The following is a 15,341-nucleotide window of genomic DNA, read 5'->3' as shown; positions in this document are numbered from 1 at the left end:
CCCAGCATCAGATCCTGCAATGCAGGTGTGGCCTCTCTGTGGCAGAGCAAAGGGAGTGAAGAACCAAGATCTCTCCCTCCATTCTATCTCTGCTGTCCAGTAGAGCGAGGAGGTACCACCTCGTGTCAGTTCTCAGCTCCACTGCAAAGCTCCATTCCTCTGCTTGGTTGCAAAGGGGCCTTATGAAGGCAGCAGCCTCTTGAACAACATAAACTGCCAGTGATTCAACCTGGAGTGCTTGGAGATGAAACCCTAACGTGATTTGTCCTGCTCTAAGATCAACAGCCCCTGCTGCAGCAAGGGAGTTGAGCCGCGCGAGGCAATCAGCTGCTGCTGCACCTCGCTGGCTCCCCAGCCAGGAGCATGTCTCTTCATTTATTCTCCAGATTGTGATGCCAGAGTGCCAGATGGATTCTGACAGCCCCCACAGTGCCCAGGATGTGCAGCACCACGGAGCAGTTCCAGCTGTTGGCTGTCATTGCCATGCCAGACCACGCTCATCCCCAGCTTCCCTGCTTGGACCGCTCCATGGGGCACTGGGAAGGAGGATTCAGCGTGGCTCAGTCAGAGAAGCAAAGGTCAATCTGATTATTAAGTGGCAGGTCTGCTGCTCCCAGAAGACTTGAAACAGTCTTTTTCTTAGCAGCAAAACTCAGCCAAGGGAGGGTGGAACTTCCAGAGAGCAGTACTGGCACTGCAGGTCCCAAGCTTGACATCTTGCGCAGACACTGCCTTAGCCACAGAAGCCCACACTGGTCTTGTGCAGACACTGCCTTAGCCACAGAAGCCCACACTGGTCTTGTGCAGACACTGCCTTAGCCACAGAAGCCCACACTGGTCTTGTGCAGACACTGCCTTAGCCACAGAAGCCCACACTGGTCTTGGGCAGGCACTGCCTTAGCCACAGAAGCCCACACTGGTCTTGGGCAGACACTGCCTTAGCCACAGAAGCCCACACTGGTCTTGGGCAGGCACTGCCTTAGCCACAGAAGCCCACACTGCTCTTGGGCAGACACTGCCTTAGCCACAGAAGCCCACACTGGTCTTGGGCAGGCACTGCCTTAGCCACAGAAGCCCACACTGGTCTTGGGCAGGCACTGCCTTAGCCACAGAAGCCCACACTGGTCTTGGGCAGGCACTGCCTTAGCCACAGAAGCCCACACCGGTCTTGGGCAGGCACTGCCTTAGCCACAGATGCCCACACTGGTTTAGGTGGGAAGGGACCTTTAAAGGTCATCTAGTCCAACCCCCAGCAGGGACATCTGCAACTGGAGCAGGTTGCTCACAGCTCCACACAACCTGACCTGGAATGGTTCCAGGAATGGGGCATCTCCCATCCCTGTGGACAGCTCTCATCACCCTCAGTGTCAAACATCTCTTGCTTCTCTCCAATCTGAATCTCTCTCTTTTAACTCAAACCATCAGACCTTGCCCTGGCACATCAGGACCTACTGAGAATTCCATCCCCAGCTTTCTGATCATCCCCTTGTAGCACTGAAAGGCCACCAGAAGGTCTCCCTGGAGACTTCTCTTCCCCAGGCAGAACAAGCCCAACTCTCTCAGCCTGGCCTCCCAGCAGAGCCCTTCCAGCCCTGCCAGCATTGCTGTGGCCTCCTCTGGCCATGCTCCAACAGGTCCCTGCCTGTGCTGAGGACTCCAGAGCTGACCCCAGCACTGCAGGTAGGGTCTCATCAGAGCAGAGTGTGGCCATGGCACTTGGGGATGTGGTTCAATGGCCATGGTGGTATTGGGTTGATGGTTGGACTCAATGATCTTAGAGCTCATTTCCAGCCCAAACAAGTCTATGATTCTATTATTCACAGCACTTACCTGAATCTTTGCCAGCTAAGCAGTGTCTTTTAATTTGGGATGTTAGACCTGGACACAATGTTCCAGTCACAGCCTTGCCAAGGCAGCACAACCCTCCCTGACCCATAAATCTGTATTCTTCTGTTTAAAGAAGTGGATGGATGTTAATTATCCTTTTGGTCCCAGGGTCATGCTTCTACCTTCAGCTGACACAAACACCTTCAAAACCCTGTCTCCTAGGGCAGAGAGTCCAAGAGCCTATAAATGTCACCTACTTGCTTCATCCTTAGAATAACACTTTCCATGTTATCATAGAGTGGGTTGGGTTGGAAGGGACCTTCAAGGTCATCCAGTTCCAACCCCCTGCCATGGGCCTTCCATCTTCTACTAGACCAGGTTGTTCAAATCCCCATCCAACCTGGTCTTGAACACCTCCAGAGAAGAAGAACTTCCACAACTTCAAGTTCTATGAACTTCTCTAGGCAACCTGTGCCAGAGCCTCACCACCCTCATGGGGAACTGGATGTCAGGAAGAAGTTGTTTGCAGTGAGGGTGGTGAGACACTGGAACAGGTTGCCCAGGGAGGTTGTGGAGGACAGAAGCACAGAATGGGATCTTTGATCCCATTCTGTGCTTCTGTCCTCCACAACCTCCCTGGAGGTGTTCAAGGTCAGGTTGGATGAGGCCTTGAGCAACCTGTTCTAGTAGAAGATGTCCCTGCCTATGGCAGGGAGTTGGAACTGGATGATTCTTGAGGTCCCTTCCAACCTAAACCATTCTATGCGAGGAGAACCCGAAGCACCTCTACCAACATCCTGGAGGCATAAGAGCCATCACCCAGCCAGCTGTCCTCATGGAGGTGCTGAGAAGTCCAGCTCTGTGGCATGCTGCTTTTGTTTGGAATAGAATTCCAAAGTGGAAAGGGAAAAAGGAAAGGGGAGGGGGAGGATATAAAACTATCAGAGCTGGGAGTAAACCAGCTCAGACGAGCGGAGTATCTGTTGTTGAAAGAGAAGTGATGGACTCATCTAAAGGTGATGGATGGTCACACTTACGTACCAGGCACGTTTCCAGGGAGTAACAATGCTGGAAAAAATTCCTCCTGGAGAGAAGGACGTCTATGGCATAGTCCTGGGTCCTTGCAGTGAGTCATCTCACAGGGCCAGAGGAGATGTGAAAGGGTCTCTGCTCCCAGCGCTCAAAGTGGCAGTCCTTAAATGGAGAAAGAAATGGTGGTGGATGTGCAGGCTGAGGAGGGCTGGAGAACCTTGCCTTTTTTAGCTGATGGGGCTTCTGGCCTCTCTAAGAGGCTCCTGATTTTAGCCCCCTAATTTCCTTTGTATCCCTGAAGGATAGCACTGAGGAGAGCTCCTGCTGGATGGGAGTTGGAAATCAGGACGGTGGCCACCAGAGACAAGACATCCCCTCACATCCCTGAGCTGGGGCTCCAAGCCCAAGCCTTGCTGTGGCCTTTCAGCATCTGCAGGGGGCTACAAAAAAGCTGGGGAGGGACTTCTTAGGCTATCAGAGAGTGACAGGACTGGAGGGAATGGAGCAAAGCTGGAGATGGGTAGGTTCAGACTGGGTACTGCCCATCTCCTGCCCATGATGACAGCAACAGCAAGGTTGCAATATATTGATGTGTGAATCAGAGAATCAGGCAGGTTGGAAAAGACCTTCAAGATCATAGAACAAGTTTGGACAAGCAGCAATGGGTGTAAGTTGCAGCACAGGAGGTTCCAGCTCAACACAAGGGGGAACTTCTTGACTGTAAGGGTCAAAGAGCACTGGCACAGGCTGCCCAGAGAGGTTGTGGAGTCTCCTTCTCTGGAGCCTTTCAAGGCCTGTCTGGATGTGTTCCTGTGTGCTCTGTGTTAGATTGCATGGTCCTGCTCTGGCAGGGGGCTTGGACTCGATGCTCTCCTTGGGTCCCTTCCAACCCCTCACACCCTGTGAGCCTGTGATGGTTTCAGAGTGTGAACAATGTGAATGTGCTTGCAAATAAAATCCATGGCTTGTGTCTGGTTTGTGAATACACCACAAAAGAAATAACTGAGTTATAGAATCACTGAATCCCAGGTTGGAAGGGGCCTCAAGGATCACCTGCTCCAAAAAGAATGCATTCAGTCAGAGGATCACTGAATCCCAGGTTGGAAGGGGCCTCAAGGACCATCTGCTCCAAAAGAATGCATTCAGTCAGAGGATCACTGAATCCCAGGTTGGAAGGGGCCTCAAGGACCATCTGCTCCAAAAGAATGCAGGCTTCCCAGAGAGGTTGTGGAGTCTCCTTCTCTGGAGCCTTTCAAGGCCTGCCTGGCTGTGTTCCTGTGTGACCTGAGCTAGATTGTGTGGTCCTGCTCTGGCAGGGGGGGTTGGACTCAATGATCTCTTTGGGTCCCTTCCAACCCCTGACATCCTGCGATATCTTGAAGTGCCACATCCACGCACTTCTTGAACACCTCCAGGGCTGGAGACTCCACCACCCTCCCCTGCACTCCAAAATCGGCTCAAACACTGTTCCCAGGGGTTTTTTTGCCATTCTCCTTCCAAATGCCAAGGCAGATTAGCAGGCAGAATTCATTTCCTTTGCCCCTTTGTTCTTTCACCACCAAAGGATGTCTCTGCCCATCCTTTTCATCTGGCGTTTCCTCCTCATCGCATCGGGAACAAGAGGTAGGGGAAGAACCCAGGAGAGAACAAAAGCTCCTGCTCCAAAGGCAGGCTCCAGTCCTTTCTGAAGGGGGCTGTTACTGGGACAGGAGGACAGGATGCCATTGCCACAGTGAAAGGTTTAATTAAGTGAAAAAGAATTTGGTAGCTTTGTGGGATGATAACAAGAGGAGAAGAGAAGGAGGCACATTTCATTTTGAGAACTCAGAGGAGGCTGCTGGGCTGCAGTGTTTTCAAGAGGGAGGCTGCAACTCATTCATAAGGTTACAGATGAACCTGTCACCTCAGCTGACACTGCAAATTAACTTCCCTCTTCTCTCTGCAGCCCTTACCAAGCTCAGCTGGATGGAACCTGGATTTAAAGTAGGCTGTAGAAACAAGATGGATGGCCCAGAGTGCTGCTTTCATACCTACAGAGCCTCTCTTCACACAATCCCAGCACGGAGGGGGTTGGAAGGCACCTCTGGAGATCATCCACTCCACCCTGATACACCAGGGGCACTCACAGCAGCTTGCCCAGCAGCACAGTGCCCAGGGGGGTTGGAAGCTCTCCAGAGAAGGAGACTCCACAACCTCTCTGGGCAGCCTGCTCCAGGCCTCCAGCACCCTCACACCAAACAACTTTCTCCTCATTTTCACATGCAACCTCCTGGCTTCCAGTTTGTGCCCATTGCCCCTTGTCCTGGCACTGGGCACCACTGTCAAGAGTCTGGCCCCAGCCTCTTGCCCCACCACAGCTCCTTTACCTCTTGCTGAGCATTGCTCAGATCTCCTCTGGGGCTGCTCTTCTCCAAGGCTCTCAGCCTTTGCTCCTCACAGAGATGCTCCAGGCCCCTCAGCAGCTTTGTAGCCTTCACTGGGCTCCCTCCAGTAGTTCCCTGAAATACAAGAGTGAAAGCTCCTGCTAGGGATGTCTCCCTTAGTCCTCCCATGTACTCATTCCAGCAGTTCCCTGCCTCTCTTGAACTGGGGAGGCCAGAACTGGACCCAGTAGTGTAGATGTGCCTGACTAGGGCTGAGTAGAGGTGAAGATGTTGCAACTGCAGCTTCACACAGCCAGAGTAGATGGGAAGGACCTTTCAACCTAGATCTCCACTCATAGAATCAAGCAGGTGGGAAGAGACCTCCAAGCTCATCCACTCCAACCTAGCACCCAGCCCTGGCCAGTCAACCAGACCATGGCACTAAGTGCCTCATCCAGGCTTGGCTTCAACACCTCCAGGGACAGTGACTCCACCACCTCCCTGGGCAGCCCATTCCAGTGCCAATCACTCTCTCTGTTTCAATACTTATCTCTCTATGTACCAGAGATCCTTATCCCAGAGAAGTAAAATATTCCATGTCCATGCTGAGAGAGAAGAAAGGAGCCTGGTGGTGGTTGGGTAGCTGAGGATGAGCCTCTCTTGAACTGGGGAGCCCAGAACTGGACCCAGTAGTGCAGATGTGCCTGACTAGGGCTGAGTAGAGGTGAAGATGTTGCCACTGTGGCCTCACAGGGCCAGAGCAGATGGGGAGGACCTTCCAACCTAGATCTCCATTCAATACTTATCTCTCTATTTACCACAGATCCTTATTCCAGAGAAGTAAAGTATTCCATGTCCATGCTGAGAGAGGAGGAAGGAGCCTGGTGGTGGTTGGGTAGCTGAGGCTGAGCAGTTTCAGCAGCACAGCCCAGGCCCGAGTACCAGCTGCAGGGGAGGTGGTTGCAGCCAGCAGCAGGGCAGGCTCGGGCAGGCTGCAGAGGAACAGCTAATGCTCCTATAAACTATTTGTCACCCGCAAGAACAAGCCATTTGGAAGGGATTAGCTTTTACTGCCTGGCCCAGCATCAACAGGCCCTGCACTCTACATCCTCAGTGGCTGAAAAAAAGCAGAAGAGAAAAGCAGAAGGTGTCTCCTAACTAGGGAAAGGGGGAATGAAGGGGACAAGTGGAGAGTGAGGTGCATCACTGCCATTTCTGGTGGCTCTGACTTCAGGAGGAGACTCAGCAAAGCAGCTCAGAGGAGTAAGCCTGCATTCAAAAGGTAAAGGAGAGAAGAAAGGAAGAGAGTGGAGGGGGGAAGAGGGCAGAGAGGTTGTTTAGGTTGTAAGAGGCCTTTATGATCATCAATTCCAACCATGAACCCAGCACTACCAGGTCACCACTAAACCATGGCACTCAGCACCACATCTTCACCTGGTGTCCTGTGTGCAGTTCTGGAGCCCCCAACACAAGAAGAACATGGAACTGTTGAAGCCAGTCCAGAGGAGGCCACCAAGATGCTGAGAGGGGCTACAGCAGCTCTGCTCTGAGGACAGTCTACAAGAGTTGGGCTCTGCAGCCTGGAGAAGAGAAGGCTTCCAGGAGACCTTGGAGTGGCATTGCAGGATCTGAAGGGAGCTCCAGGAGGGCTGGGGAGGGACTATTGACAAGGTCTTGTAATGACAGGATGAGGAGGAATGGGTTTGAACTGGCAGAGGGGAGACTGAAAGTGGCTGTTAGGAAGAAGTTGTTTGCAGTGAGGGTGGTGAGACACTGGCACAGGCTGCCCAGGGAGGTGGTGGAGGACAGAAGCACAGAATGGGATCAAAGATCCCATTCTGTGCTTCTGTCCTCCACCACCTCCCTGGAGGTGTTAAAGGCCAGGCTGGATGAGGCCTTGAGCAACCTGTTCTAGTGGGAGGTGTCCCTGTCTAAGTTTGGGGGCTGGAACTGGCTGAGCTCTGAGGTCCTTTCCAACCTAAACCATTCTATGATTCCATGGCTTGGAAACCCATCCTGGGATGGGGACTCCACCACTGTCCTAAGCAGCTTGGTGCAGGATTTTGACAAGTCATTTGTGGAAGAAATTGTTCCTCATGTCCAACCTAAATCATCCCTGGGGCAACTTGAGGCCATTTCCTCTCACTCTGTCACTTGATACCTGGGAAAAGAGACCAACCCCTACCTCAGTGCAGCCTCCTTCCAGGCAGCTGTAGAGAGCAATGAGGTCTCCCCTCAGCCTCCTCTTCTCCAGGCTGAACAACTCCACATCCCTCAGCTGCTCCTCCCCAGCCCTGCTATCTAGACCCTTCCCCAGATTTGCTGCCCTTCTCTGGACCTGCTCCAGCCCCTCAGTGTCCTTCTTGCAGTGAGGGGCCCAAACCTGAACCCAGTACTCAAGGTTTGCCCTTCCCAGTGCCCAGCACAACCACCTCCCACCCCTTCCTTGAGTCCCCCAGCAGCTGGCCATACCTGGAAGCACCAGCACTGAGGATCCATCAGCATCTACAGCAAACAGATCCTGGTGAAGCAAGATGAAGAAGATGCTGTGGCTGGTTTGAGACTCCTGTATTTACAGAAGGAGGATGGTTGTGGGAGCCCTTCCAAGGCTGCCAACTGCATTGATTCTATGATTCTAAGGGGCACTAGGTGGAAGTTGAGGCATAGGAAGTTCCATGGAAACATGAGCAGGATTTTCTTCCCTGTCAGGGTGACCATGAGCCAGCAATGTGCTCTGGTGGCCAGGAGGGCCAATGCCACTCTGGAGTGTATTAGAAGAGCTGTGGTTAGTAGGTAGAGAGAGGTTCTCTCACTGAAAAGTGCCTGGCCCCTTCTTAGAACCATAGAATGAAGCAGGTTGGAAGGGACCTCCAAGCTCATCCAGCCCAACCTAGCACCCAGCCCTGGCCAATCAACCAGACCATGGCACTAAGTGCCTCATCCAGGCTTGGCTTCAACACCTCCAGAGATGGCAACTTCACCACCTCCCTGGGCAGCCCATTCCAATGCCAATCACTCTCTCTGACAACAACTTCCTCCTAACATCCAGCCTAGACCTGCCCTGGCACAGCTTGAGACTGTGTCCCCTTCTTCTGTTGCTATTTGCCTGGCAGAAGAGCCCAACCCCACCTGGCTACAGTCTCCCTTCAGGGAGTTGTAGACATCAGCTTCTTGACACTCACCCTTCAGGCCTTTAGAATCATAGAATGGGCCAGGCTGGAAGAGACCTCCAAGCTCACCCAGTCCAACCTAGCACCCAGCCCTATGCAGTCAACCAGACCATGGCACTAAGTGCCTCAGACAGGCTTTACTTCAACACCTCCAGGCACAGCGACTCCACCACTTCCCTGGGCAGCCCATTCCAATGCCAATCACTCTCTCTGATGATAAGCTAGAGAAGACCTTTAAGATAATCAGCCCAACTGTTAACCCAGCACTACCAGGTCACCACCAAGCTATGGCACTCAGCACCACACCCACATGGCTTTGATCCAACTGTTAACCCAGCACTACCAGGTCACCACCAAACCATGGCACTCAGCACCACACCCACATGGCTTTGAAACCCTACCAGGGATGGGATCTCCACCACTACCCTGATCATGCAGCACTTTTCCCTTGTTGCATCCTGGCCAAACCATGGGAGAAGCACAACAGCAAGATGGAAAAGGGCAGAAAGTGGCTTGACAGGTGCCAGACAAGGTTAAGGAATCAAATCATTGGTGCCTGCAGCAACCAGACTGCAGCACACCCGGAAACCTCCTCTTCATTTCTGGGCCATCAGGATGCTTTGCTAAGGTTTCCAGAAGCCTCCAAGCTCCTGTGTCACCTACAGAGAACAGGAAATGATGGAAATGCCAGACCAGGCTGGCTTTATGGCAGTGCTCATCTTGTAGGTATCCTTAGGGCAATCAGCTCATGGTTTTTTTAACCCAAAGAAGAGACACAAACAAATTTACAAAGCTCTAAGTGCCTGCAAGAGGGTTTGATGGAACAAATTATCTCTTCAGGCCCAGAGAAGCAGCCCCATAATAGTGGCTCTGCTTTTCCAGCCCAACCTGATGACAGCCACTGCTTGTATTTATCCTACAGAAAGATTATTGCCAAGTCCCCCCAGATATTAGCTCCAAGCCTGATTTTCAATGCTTATCATCACAAAATAACATCAAATAACTCATTTTAAGTGTTTTCTGCAGCCACCATGGTCTGGATGAGGAACAGAGCCCGAGGTGCCTTCTCCTGGACATCACTAAGGCTCTGATTAGTTCCTTAACTCCTGCAATTATTAACCTTAATGCAATTTTATTCCCTCCAAGCTGCATAGCTATTGATTTGCAATTGGATTGCTTCTGGCTTGAGTCGACTAACACCAGCTCTGATGGGCACCAACAGCAGGAAGAGTCATTTGTGGCTTGCAAATGAGCAGGAAAACAAAACAAGCCCAGCAAGAGGGAGCTTGAACATCCAAGCACCAGGAGCAGCCATGCCAGGAGCAGCTATGCATCACTCACCAGGAGGCCTTGAGCAATCTGGTCTAGTGAGAGCATGTCCCTGCCTATGGAACTAGATCATAGAATCACAGAGTCAACCAGGTTGGAAGAGACCTCCAAGCTCAGGCAGCCCAACCTAGCACCCAGCCCTGGCCAATCAACCAGACCATGGCACTAAGTGCCCCAGCCAGGCTTGGCTTCAACACCTCCAGGGATGGCGACTCCACCACCTCCCTGGGCAGCCCATTCCAATGCCAATCACTCTCTCTGACAACAACTTCCTAACAACATCCAGCCTAGACCTTCCCTGGCACAACTTGAGACTGTGTCCCCTTCTTTTGTCACTGGGTGCCTGGCAGAAGAGCCCAACCCCACCTGGCTACAGCCTCCCTTCAGGCAGCTGCAGACAGCAATGAGCTCTGCCCTGAGCCTCCTCTTCTGCAAGCTGCACACCCTCAGCTCCCTCAGCCTCTCCTCACAGGGCTGTGCTCCAGGCCCCTCACCAGCTTCGCACAAGCCCCCTGCCAGAGCAGGGCAATACAATCTAACACAGAGCACAGAGGAACACAGCCAGACAGGCCTTGAAAGGCTCCAGAGAAGGAGACTCCACAACCTCTCTGGGCAGCCTGTGCCAGTGCTCTGGGACCCTTCCAGGAAAGAAGTTCCCTCTTGTGTTGAGCTGGAACCTCCTGTGCTGCAGCTTCCATCCATTGCTCCTTGCCCTACCCCAGGCAGCAGTGAGCAGAGCCTGTCCCCCGCTCCTGGCAGCCCTCAGATACTTATAAACCTTTATCAAATCCCCTCTCAGTCTTCTCCAGACTAAACAGCCCCAGGTCCCTCAGCCCCTCCTCATCAGCCATGCCCTCCAGTCCCCTCATCATCCTCACAGCCCTCTGCTGGACCCTCTCCAGCAGATCCCTGTCCCTCTTCAAGTGGGGAGCCCAAAACTGAAGGCTGTACTCAAGGTAAGGTCTCAGCAGGGCAGAGTAGAGGGGGAGGAGAACCTCCCTTGATCTGCTGGACACACTCTGCCTAATACAGCCCAGGATCCCATTTGCCTTCTTTGCCACAAGGGCACATTGCTGTGCCACAGATCATCCAGTCCAGTCCCCCTGCTAAAGCAGGGGCACCCACAGCAGCTTGCCCAGCAGCAGCACAATGCCCAGCTGCAATTGGAAGCTCTGCAGACAAGGAGACTCCACAACCTCTCTGGGCAGCCTGCTCCAGGCCTCCAGCACCTTCACACCAGACAAGTTTCTCCTCATCTTCAGGTGGAACCTCCTGGCTTCCAGTCTGTGCCCATTGCCCCTTGTACTATCCCTGGGCATCACTGAGAGAAGTGTGCCCTCCACAAGGCTTGCTCCTTGGGAGAAGAGACCCATTCCCACAGGGATGCTGAGAGAAAAGAATATCACATTCACAGCACTGACAGCCTGATGTGAGTATGGCAGGCCAGAGGTGTCTTCTACAAAGCCTCTTCATCCTTACACCTCTTGGCTGAGTTCCTCAGAGGCACTTAAGAGTCCAGCTCCAGCGACTGCACCAGACCCATTTAAAAGCTGGCATTTCCCCTCTGTAGAAGATGTTACTCCATGCTGGGTGTTGGCAGCTAATGCAGCTGCTCAGGTAGCTCTCCAAGAGGTGAGAGTCTCTCAGCCAGCAGCTCCTCAGGGCTTTTCACCTAATGGAAGCTTGGGCTCAGGCCAAGCTCCACTTTTCTAGTCATTTTACTGCAGAAACTAGAAACACAAAGTATCAGGGATGGAAGAAGCACAGAGACTGGAGTGAGGATGGGAGGAGGTGTTCAGGAACAGCTCAACCCCAGCTTCATGTCCAAGCCTTCCTCTTCCATGCCACTCTTAGCTAGGATCACATAAATTACTCATCTTGTGAGCTGTAAATTACTCATTGGTGAGAGCCTGTCCCAGGTTGCCCAGAGAGGTGGGACATGTCTCATCCCTGAAACCACTGCAGGTCGAGTTGTTAGGGGCTCTGAGCAACTTGTTCCAGTTGCAAATGTCCCTACTAAGTGCAGGGATTTGGGCTGGATGAGCTTGAAAGGTCCCTTCCTGACCATTCCAGGTGAGGTTGGCTGGGGGCTCTGAGCAACCTGCTCTAGTTGCAGATGTCCCTGCTGAGTGCACAGGGGTGCAACTACTTGACTTTGAAAGGTCTCTTTCAGCCTAAACCATTCCATGGTCTTGACACTGCCTCCTACAGTGAAAACTGTGTTTCATAGAGTGGTAGGGGTTGGAACCTCTGAAGATCATCACTGTTTCAAACAACTCCTTGCTGTGTCCTTTTAGACACAAGCCATAGAATCATAGAACTGTCAGGGTTGGAAGGGATCTCACAGATCAGCCAGTTCCAACCCCCCTGCCATGGACAGGGACACCTCATGCTAGAGCAGGTTGCTCAGAGCCTCATCCAGCCTGGCCTTAGAAACCTCCAGGGATGAGGCTTCCACCAACTTCCTGGGGAGCCTGTTCCAGTAATTTGAGCATCTCCCCTGTGGAGAGAGACTGAGAGCCCTGGGGCTGTTTAGTCTGGAGAAGAGGAGGCTGAGAGGAGATCTGATCAGTGTGTACAAATATCTGAGGGGGGGCGGTCAAGTGCCTGGGGCCAAGCTCTTTTCAGTGGTCAGCAGCAACCAAAGATCACATTCTGTGCTCCTGTCCTCCACAACATCCCTGAACAACCTGTGCCAGTGTCTCACCACCCTCACGGCAAAGAACTTCCTCCTAACATCCAGTTTCAATCTCCCCTCTGCCAGTTTAAACCCATTCCTCCTCATCCTGTCATTACAAGACCTTGTTCCTCCTCAGCCCTCCTGTAGCCCCCTTCAGATCCTGGAAGGCCACTCCATGATCTCCTTGAAGTCTTCTCCAGGCTGCAGAGCCCCAACTCTCTCATCTTGTCTTCATAGCAGAGCTGCTGCAGCCCTCTGAGCATCTTCATGGTTACTTCCTCCTGCTGTGGGGAGCTCTGTGCACCATCAGGAAGAGAATGCTGGCTCCTGCAGAGGTAAACAAGACAAAACCCTGAAAACACTGCTTAGAGAGAGAGGTGATAATACTCAGGAGATGCTGATGAACTCAGCAAATGCTGTTCTGTGGTTAATTCAACTGCTTAAAGAACACTCATGTAAAACCAACAGGGTGTTCCAGAAACTTCCTTGGCTATCTTTGCCCTTCACCTTCAGAGAACCATAGAACACTTTGGGTTGGAAGAGAGCTTCAAGATCACACAATCACAGAAACATCCAGGCTGGCAAAGCCCCTCAGGATCACCAAGCCCAACCTATAACCCCACTCTACAAGGTGCACCTTAAACCATATCCCTAAGCACCACATCCAAACCACCCTTGAACACATCCAGGCTGGGTGACTCCACCACCTCCCTGGGCAGCTCATTCCACTCCCTGACCACTCTCTCTATGAAAAACTTTCTCCTCATGTCCAATCTAAACCTCCCCAGTCACAGCTTGAGGCCATTCCCCCTTGTTCTGTTTCCAGTTACCTGTGAGAAGAGCCCAGCAGTAGCCACTCCTCAAGGTCCTTTCAGGTAGTTGTAGAGAGCAATGAGGTCTGCTCTCATCCTCCTCTTTTTCACACTAACCATCTCCAGCTCCCTCAGTTGCTCCTCATCAGATTTATTCCCCAGGCCCTTCCCCAGCTTCATTGCCCTCCTCTGGACCCACTCCAGCACCTCCACATCTCTCCTGGATTGAGGTGCCCAAAACTGAACACAACACTCAAGGTGTGGCCTCACCAGAGCAGAGTCCGAGGGGACAATCACTTCCCTGCTCCTGCTGGCCACAGCCATTTTTAGATCATCTAGTTTCAACCCTCTGTCACAGGCAGGGACATCTTCCACCCAACCAGGTTGTTCAAGATCTCATCCAACCTGGCCTGGAACATCTCCAAGGAGAGAGCATCCACAACCTCCCTTGGCAACCTGTTTCAGTGCCTCACCACCCTCACCGCAAAGAACTCCTGCCTACTATCTTGTTGCCCACCTAATACCTTGTTGCCAACTTGGTTCCAGACCTTTCTGCTCCTCCCTTTGCCCTGTGTCTCACTGCACTTGCACAAGCAGCTCTTTGCAGATGACACTTATCTGCCATAGATCAGCCACAGGCAGGATCCAAGAGGGACTCCGGGAAGCGGCAGGGCATTGATCTGCGTTATCACCCGCAGGCACCAGCCCTCCATCTCCTCCTGTCTGCCTGTGGTCTGCAGGCTCCCTGTGTCCAGCCTCTAACCACTGCTGCAGCCTGAAAGCATCCCCTTTATCGAGCTGGATGGGAGAGAAAGGCTGGCTCTGGCTGCCCAGGGCTGTGGCTGGGCTGCTGGGTGGGAATAAGGAGCAGGAGCTTCTCTTTTTTGCTGCTTTGCCCTCTCTGCTTCTGCTCCCCTCAGATGGGGAGGGCTGGCCTTGGTCATCCTGGAATGGTTTAGGTTGTAAGAATCACAGAATCAAGCAGGTTGGAAGAGACCTCCAAGCTCAGACAGCCCAACCTAGCACCCAGCCCTGGCCAATCAACCAGACCATGGCACTAAGTGCCTCATCCAGGCTTTGCTTCAACACCTCCAGGCACAGCAACTCCACCACCTCCCTGGGCAGCCCATTCCAATGCAAATCACTCTTGCTGTGAAGAACTTCCTCCTAGCATCCAGCCTGAACCTGCCCTGGTGCAGCTTGAGACTGTGTCCCCTTCTTCTGTTGCTGCTTGCCTGGCAGCAGAGCCCAACCCCACCTGGCTACAGCCTCCCTTCAGGTAGCTGCAGACAGCAATGAGGTCTGCCCTGAGCCTCCTCTTCTGCAGGCTGCACACCCCCAGCTCCCTCAGCCTCTCCTCACAGGGCTGTGCTCCAGGCCCCTCACCAGCTTCCTTGCCCCTCTCTGGACACCCTCCAACATCTCCCTTGAATCGAGGAGCCCAGAACTAGACACAGCACTCAAGGTGTGGCCTGACCAGTGCTGAATACATGAATCCCATTCAATTTCTCCCAGCCCAGCTCTCCAGCCTGGCCAAAAAAAACATGGGCATGGCCCTCTGGGACTGGATGATCCTGGTGGTTCTTTCCAAGCATAGTGATTCACAGTGATGAGATGTTGTGCTGGGGGGTTTGGTTTAGTCAAGGACTTGTCAGTGTGAAACTAATGACTGGGCTCAGAACTGTCGGAGCGAGTCCAGAGGGGATCTGGAAGATGCTCTGAGACCTGCAGCAGCTCTGCCATGAGGACAGGCTGAGAGAGTTGGGGCTCTGCAGCCTGGAGAAGGATTTGAGGAGACCTTGGAGTGCCCTTTCAGTATCTGAAGGGGGTACAGGAGGGCTGGGGAGGCACTTTTGACAAGGTCTTCTAATGACAAGAAGAGGAGAAATGGGTTTAAACTGGCAGAGGGGAGATTTAGACTAGATGTTAGGAGGAAGTTCTTTCCAGTGAGGGTGGTGAGACACTGGAATGGGTTGCCCAGGGAGGTTATGGTTGTTTCCTCCATGGAGGTGTTCAAGGCCAGGTTGGATGCGGCCTTGAGCAACCTGCTCTAGTGGGAGGTGTCCCTGCCTGCAGCAGGGGGTCGGAGCTGGATGATCCTTGAGGTCCTTTCCAACCTAAACCATTC

General features: G+C 52.8%; 1 long non-coding RNA gene across 1 annotated transcript in view; it reads right to left on the bottom strand.

Annotated features, from left to right (window-relative positions):
- The window catches only part of LOC135181782 (uncharacterized), a 164,455-nt gene extending 162,797 nt beyond the window's left edge, over window positions 1–1,658 (bottom strand). The window contains exon 1 of the long non-coding RNA XR_010304994.1: window positions 1,570–1,658. This is a non-coding gene — a long non-coding RNA (uncharacterized LOC135181782). The remainder of the gene's footprint in view (window positions 1–1,569) is intronic.
- Window positions 1,659–15,341: the final 13,683 nt, after the last annotated feature.

This window comes from Pogoniulus pusillus, chromosome 2 (genome assembly GCF_015220805.1).
Source record: "Pogoniulus pusillus isolate bPogPus1 chromosome 2, bPogPus1.pri, whole genome shotgun sequence".
NCBI lineage: Eukaryota > Metazoa > Chordata > Aves > Piciformes > Lybiidae > Pogoniulus > Pogoniulus pusillus.
Note: the sequence above shows the minus strand (reverse complement) of the source record. Positions and strands in the feature narration are given on the sequence as shown.